The sequence below is a fragment of the Dasypus novemcinctus genome, chromosome 11 (assembly GCF_030445035.2).
Source record: "Dasypus novemcinctus isolate mDasNov1 chromosome 11, mDasNov1.1.hap2, whole genome shotgun sequence".
Classification (NCBI taxonomy): domain Eukaryota; kingdom Metazoa; phylum Chordata; class Mammalia; order Cingulata; family Dasypodidae; genus Dasypus; species Dasypus novemcinctus.
Genome location: NC_080683.1, coordinates 74,817,547 through 74,828,462, shown reverse-complemented (window position 1 = coordinate 74,828,462; position 10,916 = coordinate 74,817,547). Strand labels below are relative to the sequence as shown.

General features: G+C 38.7%; 1 pseudogene; it reads left to right on the top strand.

Annotated features, from left to right (window-relative positions):
* Positions 1 to 380: 380 nt before the first annotated feature.
* On the top strand, positions 381 to 1,405 carry LOC101430584 (THAP domain-containing protein 5 pseudogene; annotated as a pseudogene).
* Positions 1,406 to 10,916: the final 9,511 nt, after the last annotated feature.

Sequence of the window (10,916 nt, the reverse complement as noted above, 5' to 3'; positions counted from 1 at the left end):
TGCCTTCTTTTGACATTCATCCCCAGTCAACCCAGGGTTCAGCCTCTCCCCTTCCCTGGCCTAACAGCCCTGTACTTGATTATAGAGCACTAGGCTAAATATTGTTTTTTACACTATCCCAAAACTTCCCAAACATCAAATGTCACCTGTACAGTAGACAAGTAAATAGAAGACAGGTTGCGGCTCTGCGGCTTGGGCCCGCGGCCGGCCTCAGTGAGCAGGGTCCACCTGCGCCCCTTGCCGGGTCTCTCCCAGGCGTCGCCTGAGTGGTGGCTCGCTATTGCGCCGCGGTTTACTGTAAGAACCGCCGGGGACCAAACGATAAAGGCCGGAAGCTGAGTTTTTACCTGTTTCCTCGACGTGACAAAGAAAGACTTGAAAAATGGTTAAAGAATATGAAACGCGATTCATGGATTCCCAGTAAATACCAATTTCTACGTAGCGACCATTTTACTCCTGACTCTCTTGACATCAGATGGGGTATTCGATATTTGAAATAAATTGCAATTCCAACAAGATTTTCTTTGCCAGAAGACAATCAGGAAAAAGACCCTTCCAAAAGAAAAAGTCTCAGAAGAAAAAACGGAGGATAAGAAGGAGGAATCATTTGCATCAGAGGGAAAGAAAAATGCAGTTAACAAGGATGTGCACCCTGAATGTGCAAAATTACTTGATGCAACTGCCTTGACACAGCCACCAGCTCCAAGAACAGAATATATACAAAATAATATGTTAACTCTTAACCTGGTTAAACAAGATGCTGAAAAACCAGAATCAACTCTGGAAACATCAGTTAACCAAGATATAGATGTAGGTGTATTTCACACATCTGTTGACAATCTAAATTCTACAACTATTACTTTGACAACTTCAGATTCAGAAAGTATTCAGCTGTCTTAGAAAACTCAAGAAGTGCTTGAAATAGCTATCAATCATTCTGCTAATTCAAATTTTACAAATAATTATGTGGAAATTAAGTCAGCACAGGAAAATCCAGACTTATTCAGCACAATTACTCAAACGCTTGAAGAATTAAACACAAGTAAGGGAACTGTTATTGCTATTTTTGTACCCACTGAAAATTCTAGACCTACAATTAATTCTTTTATTCCTGCCCAAGAAACTATGGAAATGGAAGGCATAGACATTAGATTCCTTATAAGGATAAAGACTGTGAACAGAAGTTTTACAAATTGAACATTGTTACTGCAGACAAGACATAAATAAGGAACATCTATGAGAGAAGGTTTCTAAGCTACATTCAAAGATAACACTTCTTGAGCTACAAGAGCAACAAACTCTAGGAAGATTGAAGTCTTTGGAAGCCCTTATAAGGCAGCTAAAACAGGAAAATTGGCTATCTGAAGAAAATGTCAAGATTATAGAAAACCATTTCACAACATGAAGTTACTATGATATGAAGAAGTTTCAAAGCTATAACAAGCTTTCTTCAACCAAACCACAAACCAAAATTATATGTAAAGTGAACTTTTTCCTATATAATCTTCTCATTTTAATGAAGCAATAAAAGTGCTCTGTTATGAACTGCATTCTGTTCCTGCAGTGCTCATTTCTGAAAAAAAAAACTAGAGAATTATTGAGCTGTGGGGGAAAAATGTTTTAATCCTTGCTAATTTTCCAAATTAAAGTTAGAATATAGTCAATAAATAATATGATTAAGTCATAAAATGAGAACCAAGTGATATGGTTTTAAAAAAAAGAGCCCAGAATAAAAATTAGATTTATGAATTATGAAATAATAATTATGAAATAACCATTGGCATAGGACTTAGGTTACTTATCAAGCTTGAATCTCAGTCCCTAATCTGTAATGGAGGGCCTTTACTACATCTCTGATGTAGTCTGTTTCTTTATAGTCCTTCACCTTTCTATGAGGACACTTTTAACAGGACAGGTTTTCTATAACGTTATACTTACATATTACTAGAAATTGCCTAGAATTTGTTATCAGTAAATATTGGAATATCCTCAATATTTATTGAATGTTGCTTCTTTCATCTTTTGGCTACTTATTCATCTGTACTATAAAGGAAAACACTCCTTTTATAGTTTTATTTAGTTGAACTAAGTAACCACTCATTAGGCCAGTTCTAAGGAGAGGTACTTTAAAGAATATATATTTCAGTACCTTATATATGATTTTCCATCTTAATACATAGTCACTTAAGCTTTTTAGATCCTGTATTTATAAGATTATATTTATAAACCAAAAAGATGAAAATGAGGTTAAAATACATAAGTATATTTTAGAAGTCATACTTTGTATCTTTTTCTTAATAGGTGTAGCTTTTTAAAAGTGTGCTTGTAATTTTTAAATAACAGAATGATACGGTAATACCTAATACTATAAATTTCTACTTCTGCATATTTTAGTGAAGTTTATAAGCAAGAAATTATAGATATTTGATGACCTTAGGGTTATAAGTAGGAAAGAGAAGTGACAATATAAATAAAACTATGGCTTAGGTCCACAAGAATTTTTTTAAAAGATTTATTTTTATTTTATTTCTCTTCCCTCCCCCTTCCCCCCCACCCCCATTGTCTGCTCCCTTGTGTCCATTCACTGTGTATTCTTCTGTGTCCACTTGCATTCTCAGCAGCACCGGGAATCTGTGTCTCTTTTTGTTGCATCATCTTGCTGAGTCAGCTCTCTGTGTGTGCAGTACCACCCCTGGGCAGGCTGCACTTATTTCACAGGGGGCAGCTTTTCTTCCGGGGAGCACTCCTTGCACATGAGGTTCCCCTATGTGGGGGACACCCCTTTGTGCCATGGCACTCCTTATGTGCAGCAGCACTGTGCATGGGCCAGCTCACCACACGGGCCAGGAGGCCCCGGGTTCAAACCCTGGACTTCCTCTGTGGTAGGCAGATGCTCTATCAGTTGAACAACATCTGCTTCCCACGTCCACAAGAATTTAAGAAAAATGAATGTAAAAGCAAAGACTTAGTGGAGTAACACAAATGTGAAAAATGGGTGATATGTTTTCTTAAAACTGGCAGTCAGTATAATTAAATAAGACAGCCTATGGTTTTCCTCTTGCATATGGGCAAGTTCCTATTAGTGTGAGTCTTAGTTTTCTCATCTGTACAATAAAAGATACTATTATCTATCTTGTAGGATGGGTTTGAAAATTCATTAAGGTAATACGTTTTGGTCCTAGAAAATAGGAGGTGCTCAATAAATATTAGTTGTCTCTGAACAGTGAATAGAATACTACTTGTTTTGTAAATGCATAGTGATTATTTTTGGCCACATTTTACTTATTTTTGTTAGGCTAATAAAATTGCTGTTAAATAAATGTGTATTGTCTAATTATAAAAAGTTGCTTAGAAGTATCCTTATTGGGTGACCAGAGGGAAAAACAACTATTAAAGTTTTTCATAAATCACGTGCAGATAATTGGTAGAGTTGATACACTATTTTTAAGTATTTCTATGGTGTATTTTGCTAATACTAAGTAGTTTAAATTCAATTTTTAGTAGTGTACACCTTAGTAGTTTTCTATTTAAAATTATAGTTTACTCAGGAATAATTTAAACTGTATATAGTTGTATTTCTTTGAATGTAATAAATTTTAAGTATTTAAGACAAAAAATAGTAGGTAAATAGGTAGATGGATGGTAAAAGATGATAAGATGGATAGATGATAGATAGATATAGATAGATAGATAGATATTCCAGACCTTCCCCTGAAGATTCTGGTTTAAAAGTTCTGGGAAAAGTCTTGAGAGTCTTGCTTTTAACCAGACCCCAGGAAAATTTATGACCATATGCCTAGTCTGATAGCACCATCTTAGTTCAGAAATTTCACACTCCTTTAGCCCACAAGGAGTCTTCCTAGCCTGGTTCAAGAGGGGTAACCAAGGAACTTGGGAGCCTGATATGCCCAGGGTTCCTTCCACAGCCTTGGAAGCACTGGGAATGGCAAACTGATAGGTGAAGGAATAGTCTGGACACCATCCACTTCCTGTCCATCCAATCCAGATCATCACCTGTGCTGGAAAAGCTTGTGGTAAGGGGGGTACATGGGTCGCCTCAGCTACTGGTTCATATAACTTGGCTCTCTAGGACCATTTCTGAGGCACTGATGTGAAGAAGGCAGAAACCAACCACTGAGTTCAGGGACAAACCAATCAAAATGTTGGCATGTCAACCTGAGGACAATCCAGCTCACCAGCCACTTCCTTCTGGATCTCCTCCTGTGGCTTGGATCACTACAGAAAGCTGAGCCTTTCTCTCTCCTCCTCCTCCTTCTTGAAACATATTCTCCTGCTTCCTATAGTTGATATCACCTCCTCACCAAATTGATAACACTGATAACAACGCATCATTAGCCGGTTCCTACCCATAAATTCTTTTGCATCTTACAGTTCCAAGGACAATGCTTGGCACAAAAAAACCCATTTATTTGCAGATTCATCCATCTGACTTTGCATGCCTTGCTTTGTATACCTGTATAAGCATATATTTATGTAAACTTCTTTGTGATTCTATTTCTAGGCAGAATGTATTTCTATGTTAACTATTTTTATATAAGCTTGAGCATGTGTAAATGAAACTATATTCTATCATTTAAGATGTTTATCTGAAAGTCAGAAAAAAAAAAGAGGTGTTTTTAAAAATTTTGAATTTTAAGCTTTTAGGTGGGATACACACTCATTAATTTCCTCAGTCTTGCCCCTTAAAAGTATTTTTACTTGGGGCTTCACCCCTTTAAGTCACCTGCCTCACATATAAAGTCATCTAAGTTTGTAAACTCTGCTTTAGTTTTATCTATATAGTCATGTTTCTCTTGCATAAAAATGTAATTGCTAAGAATAAATGCAATGGAAAAATAAAGTCTTCTTTTTGGCAATACACCCAGCATTTCAGGGAGGGCTTTTTGGGGTTTTTTTGTTTTGCTTTGATTTGTTTTGTCTTTTTGTGGGTTGTCTTAGAGTGCAATCTAAAGCACTCTCTGGAACACTATGTGAGTCTTTGGCGTACACAGAGAGCAGGCAGATGGGCACAGGATTCTCATTTCACCGTAATTCAGGTCTGGAGCAACTGAGTTTTAGAGCTGTGACAGTGAGCGCCTCTGTCTTGACCTATCAAATATTGATTGCTCTCTGAAAGCAAAGAAGCTGACCGAGCAGATATGCTAAAGCCATTAGCATCCCGCTGAGATGATGTCCACTGCCCATTTATTTGGGGTGTTTACTCTAGGAAAGTACCATCCACTATTCTCTACACTAGTGGAGAGACTAGGTATTTCCCTTACCCTGCATAAAGCTCAGAGGATTGACCCCATTTTTACACATGGCCTTTTCTACAAGAGAGTTATAAGATCAAGCTCACTTTTTGCCCCCAATTTAACAATGCTGTTTTATAGGATCCAGAAAAGCACAGCAAAAAAGAAGGAAAATGTCCTAACTCCATGAGGAACATAATGGGCTTGGGCTATATATGTGTTAAATCAGAGCAAAGTTTCAATTGAAGCATGAGAGATTTTAGTTGACTAAAGAAAAGTTGTCAGCTAAGAATAAGTGACTTCTTATATTACCAGGCAAAGGGCTCTCTGTCTGATGCACATAGCGGCCAATACTGTGACATCAGGATTTTGAGAAAAGAAAGAGTTTTTTTTTTAATTTTTTTATTTTTTATTGACTTTGTAATAATATTACATTAAAAATATATATGTGAGGTCCCATTCAACCCCACCCCCCCACCCCCCCTCTCCCCCCCCCCCCCAACAACACTCGTTCCCATCATCATGACACATCCATTGGATTTGGTAAGTACATCTTTGGGCACCTCTGCACCTCATATACATTGGTTCACATCATGGCCCATACTCTCCTCTATTCCATCATGTAGGCCCTGTGAGGATTTACAATGTCCGGTGATTACCTCTGAAGCACCATCCAGGGCAGCTCCATGTCCCGAAGACGCCTCCACCTCTCATCTCTTCCTGCCTTTCCCCATACCCTTTGTCCATTATGTCCACTTTTCCCAATCCAATGCCACCTCTTCTATGTGGACACTGGATTGGTTGTGTCCATTGCACCTTTATGTCAAGAGGAGGCTCAGATTCCACCTGGATGCTGGATGCAATCCTCCCATTTTCAGTTGTAATCACTCTAGGCTCCATGGTGTGGTGGTTGTCCTTCTTCACCTCCATCTTAGCTGAGTGTGGTAAGTCCAATAAATCAGATTGTAGGTGCTGGAGTCTGTTGAGGCTCAGGATCTGGCTATCACATTGTCAGTCCAGAGATTCAAATCCCCTAAATATATCTTAAACCCCAACATTAACTGCACCTCCAGCACATTAGCATGAAAGTCTTATGAAGGGAGATCCCATCTGAGTCCAGATTCATCACACATAAACACCATTTCCAAAGAGGGGCCATCTGCCCTGGTAGTTAACCCCATCGGCCATGACCATAACTCCCATGGGTCTCTTTAGCCCTCAAAGGAACCAATATCTGGGGGTTGTATCTGCTTTATCTGTCTCTCTGACTCTGCTCAGTTGTGCATGAGGGCAAACCTTCTGCCAGCCTCCAGACTCTTTTTTAGAAACTCGTAGCCATATAAACTCATTTCTCCTTTCCATTTCCCCCTTACTTTAGGTCAAACAGCATTTTAAAGTCATGGTATTTTATGTAGACATGGATATTCTGCTGATCCGCATTGAACCTTCCATATAAGGTCATTTTCCAGTTGCATCATCAGTTGGTAGTTGATAGTGGTCCCTCGTTGCCAGGGAGGCTCATCCCCGGGTGTCATGTCCCACGCTGGGGGGAAGGCATTGCATTTACATGCTGAGTTTGGCTTCGAGACTGGCCACATTTGAGTAACATGAAGGCTGACAGAAGGAAATTCCCAGGCACAAAGTTGCTCTAGGCCTTGTTAAAAGAAAGAGTTTTATTGCGAGATCAATGGGCAAGGATACAGGAGACAAGGCTCTAATGTGTCTTTCAGATCTGAGAGTTCAGGGAGGTTTCATGGAAATGGGAGGTGAGAGGTGGGGACAGAAGTGGGGAGGTTTGACTTGGCTTAGTCCAATTGGTTAATTTCAGAGCTGTTCATATGTGGTAGAGTGGATTTTAGGCTGGATCACCTCTATGGAAAGACATTTTGCATTTGATTTGCTTCCAATGTCTCCTTGTTTTCATAACCTTCGTTCTGAGGGTGGCAACCTTTGTTCCTGGTATCTCAAAGTCCGTCTAAAGGAAAAGAATCTATGTTTCTGCACATGCTCAGGTTATATGACCTGCAGCTAAGCTTGGAAACCTGCAAACAAACCCAAAAGAAAAGATCACAGGAAGAGGACATCCCACAAAACCAGCTTTGGCCTGCTGATGGTTTCACTGATGTGAGTCATAATTTTGCTCTTCCCAGAACCTTCCAAGGGAAGTGCAAAGAACCCTGGGGTTGGGATTTTTCAGACTTTAATCTACCAGAAAATAGCAAAAGAATGGAGACAATTTATCCTGAGTTCTTTCAATAAACATGTTTTGAGGGTTTATTAATACTTTGGGCAAAGACAATTTTAAGCACTAGGATCCAAAGGTAAATAAGTCAGTGTCCTCAAAGTCAAAACAGCCCAGTAAAAAATTAATAAAAATAATAATAAAGCAACATAATAAATGTTTTATATATTGTAGATAAATGCAAGGAATTTGGGGAACAGAAAATAAATTTTAACTTTGTCATCAACAAGGAAAGTCATCAGCAAGGGCTCAAAAAAGAGTACCACCTGGGTTAAGTTTTGATAGTTGAGTAAAAGCTCACAGAGTAAACGAGATGGGGCAGGACATGCTAGCAGGGCAAATACATGTGCATGAAGGTTTTGGAAAGTATAGTGTGGTCGGGTTTGGCTAGAACTTGGGTCAGGAGAGGTGGGACGAGTGGAGGTAATTCAGATAAGTAGCTGGTCCGGTGGGAAGACGTAGCGTGAATGACTCAGAAGCGAGGCCATCACCTTCATCAGGACAGCCTTCCATACAAACCCACATTTTGATTAGTAAAAAGGATGCACATCCAGGCATCAGGCTCTGTCCAAGATCTGAAAGTCATCATGAGGATTCAGTTATAGGAGTCTAATTTTCAATCTTTGATGAGGATTCCAAACTTGAGGAATAACTGAGTTGCCTCTAGCTCTTCCAGCTTTTGAAGGTTAACAAGGTTGGTCAAACAGTTCTTTTAGAGAATAAATAGCTTTTATTTTGCAAATGCCTATTTTAGAATAAGGAATAGCCTTTTGCTTCTCTTATAACAATAGTTTTCATGGGATTTTATGCCCTAAAAAAGAGAGGGGGAGGGCTTTTCCATAGTTTCCAACTTTTTATTTTGTCAAATAAGAACATTTTAGAATAGCTACCTTTCTCACACTAGACTGAGAGACAATGAAAGCTTTGTTGTAGTTTGGCTTTTGTGATTCACTGCTCTCAATGTAAGGTTGCAGGTACACAATTAAGAACAGGATACAAACAATTATCTATATGAAGAAGCAAGGCTAACAATTGCATTGTTACACAAGCAAGTTATTTACGAAACCTAGATTCAGACAAAAATATGTGCAAAGCAGCTTCTCTTCCATAAGTGCCTTCCTCAGAAAAAAAAATTGTAACTTTTGTGAAAGAAACCTGTATACATATCACAGTACAAAATTCAAATAAAAACCAAAAGCTTATTTTAATTCTGGGCATCAAAATGAGCAATATGCATGAAAGCCAAAGGGCACAGTTGACAATACATTTTCTTCATTAAAAAGGCAATGTTTTTCCAGTGGGTGGAAGCAAGTTTTATCTAGCAGGTTTTCAATAAAGTAAAGTACAGAAGCTAAAAACGAAAAGAGGAACAGTACCAGCAAGGTCATTTGCAGAAAGCATATTTTGAGAGCTTATACAATTTGGTGTTTATTTATCTTGAATATATTCTCCTCTGACCTATCCCATCTCCTCCACTCTTCCTACCAACCACCACCCACCCATCATCTCCTAAAATAAATTAATCTGTGGCAAACAGTCAAATGCAGTTGTATCATTAAGATTGTGGACTCACGTCTAGAATATCAGTACTGTAAAACAAGACACAGTGACTGATGCCAAGCAACTTACTGGAACTTTGTGAATGGTCAAAAAATGGAAGGGCACTTTTGAATGTTGAAAGATGGAAAGAGTTTTACTTTACATGTACAAGTACATATTCAAAGTCAACCAATAAATATTGTTAACAGGTACTTGAGGCATCCAAACCCGAACAAGATACAGTCCCAGCTCTCAACTAACTCACATTACAGTAGTTAGAAACAACACACAGTCCTCCTTGGTGGACATTCAGGTTGGCCCAGTGCTTGGCTATCCCATAGGCAGATTAGGTCCATACTAAGGACCTCTGCAAAGCAGGGCCACCAAAAAAATTCTGAAAGTTCAACTTTGAGAAATTCTGTCTAGGGTTTTATTCTCAGAAAATCTGCAAAGAAGTGAGTTTAATTTTAGCATGTAAATAAATTTGGTATCATGGTGAAAAATATAACTTTATTTTAGAATTGTACATGGGGGTAGCACCATGGTCAGGAGATTTTAGGGACTCTGTGCTCATGGGCAATTGTGGATTCTCCTGAGATCTTTGCAACATGTTGAAGAATTAAATCTTTGCTTTATTGAAAATTTACCTATGATAAGAATTGGTTATATTTCTATTCTGATTATGAATCATTAACTTCATAGCTAAGAGTGTTGTCTGTATCACCCATCTCTACACTGTTTTCTAAACAACCTCACACTATCTGTACCATTTGTGAGTCTTGGATTTCTAACTCTCCTACTTGATAAACAATGGAAGGCAGTGACTGTACCTTGTACAGGACATCTGTGTGATGTCAGTCCTTCATGTCTCACCTTCCATTGATGCTACCCACTTTTACAACACATTTATTATTTATGAGCCATCATATTGATAATCCATCCAATGATAAGTCAAACTGTGACTTTGGCTTCAACTTTGGCATATTACCATATGGATCATCATAAGGGAAAGAGAAACTGTGGTAGGTTATCATACCCCAAGGAAAGACATATTCTTAATCTTAGTCCACTTCCCTATAGATGCAGACCCATTATAAATAGGACCCTTTAAACATGTTCTTTTTTTTAGTTAAGGTATAGCTAACTGAATCAAGGTGGGTTTTATCCATATCACTGGAGGCCATATAAAGAGAAAAAAACTGGAAGCCAGAAGTCAGAGAAAGCCACAGGGAAGAGAAGAGCCAGAAGCCAGAAGTCAGTAGAAACCCATGGAACAGACACAAGGACAGAGAGATGGCCGTGTGATGGGAGGCATAGATGCACGCCAAAGAACCCCAAGGACTGTGACAAAACAGCACCAGAATGCCACAGATTTCTGGTGAAATCATTTCAATGCCAGAGCCTTGAATATAAACTTCTAGCCTCAAAACTGTCAGCCAATAAATGTTTGCTGTTTAAGCCAGCCCATCATGTGGTATTTGTGTAGCATTGCTAGCAAACTAAGATAGACAGTGTATTAGAGTTTTACCGTCCCAAGAAAGAACACAGGGAGACAAAACCTTCAAGTGTTAAATAAAGAGCAACTTCTCTCTTTCACCCCTCCTAGGTGTGGATGTGGAGTGATGGAGCTCTAGGTAGATACCAATGTCAGCTCTCATCCTGGGACAAGCTAAACCAAGATCCCTAGCAGTGGGCCCAGGCATCACTATTTTTTGAAGATCCCAGGTAATTATAATGTGCAGCCAAGGTTGGAAATCAGTGATATTGGTGGTTCCTCTGTCCTACCCGCTCCTTCCATCGAGTTCATTTTTAAGATTAAGGATAATCATACAAATTCTTTTTTTGCTTTATCAAGCATTTAACATATTTATTGTGAATGCAAT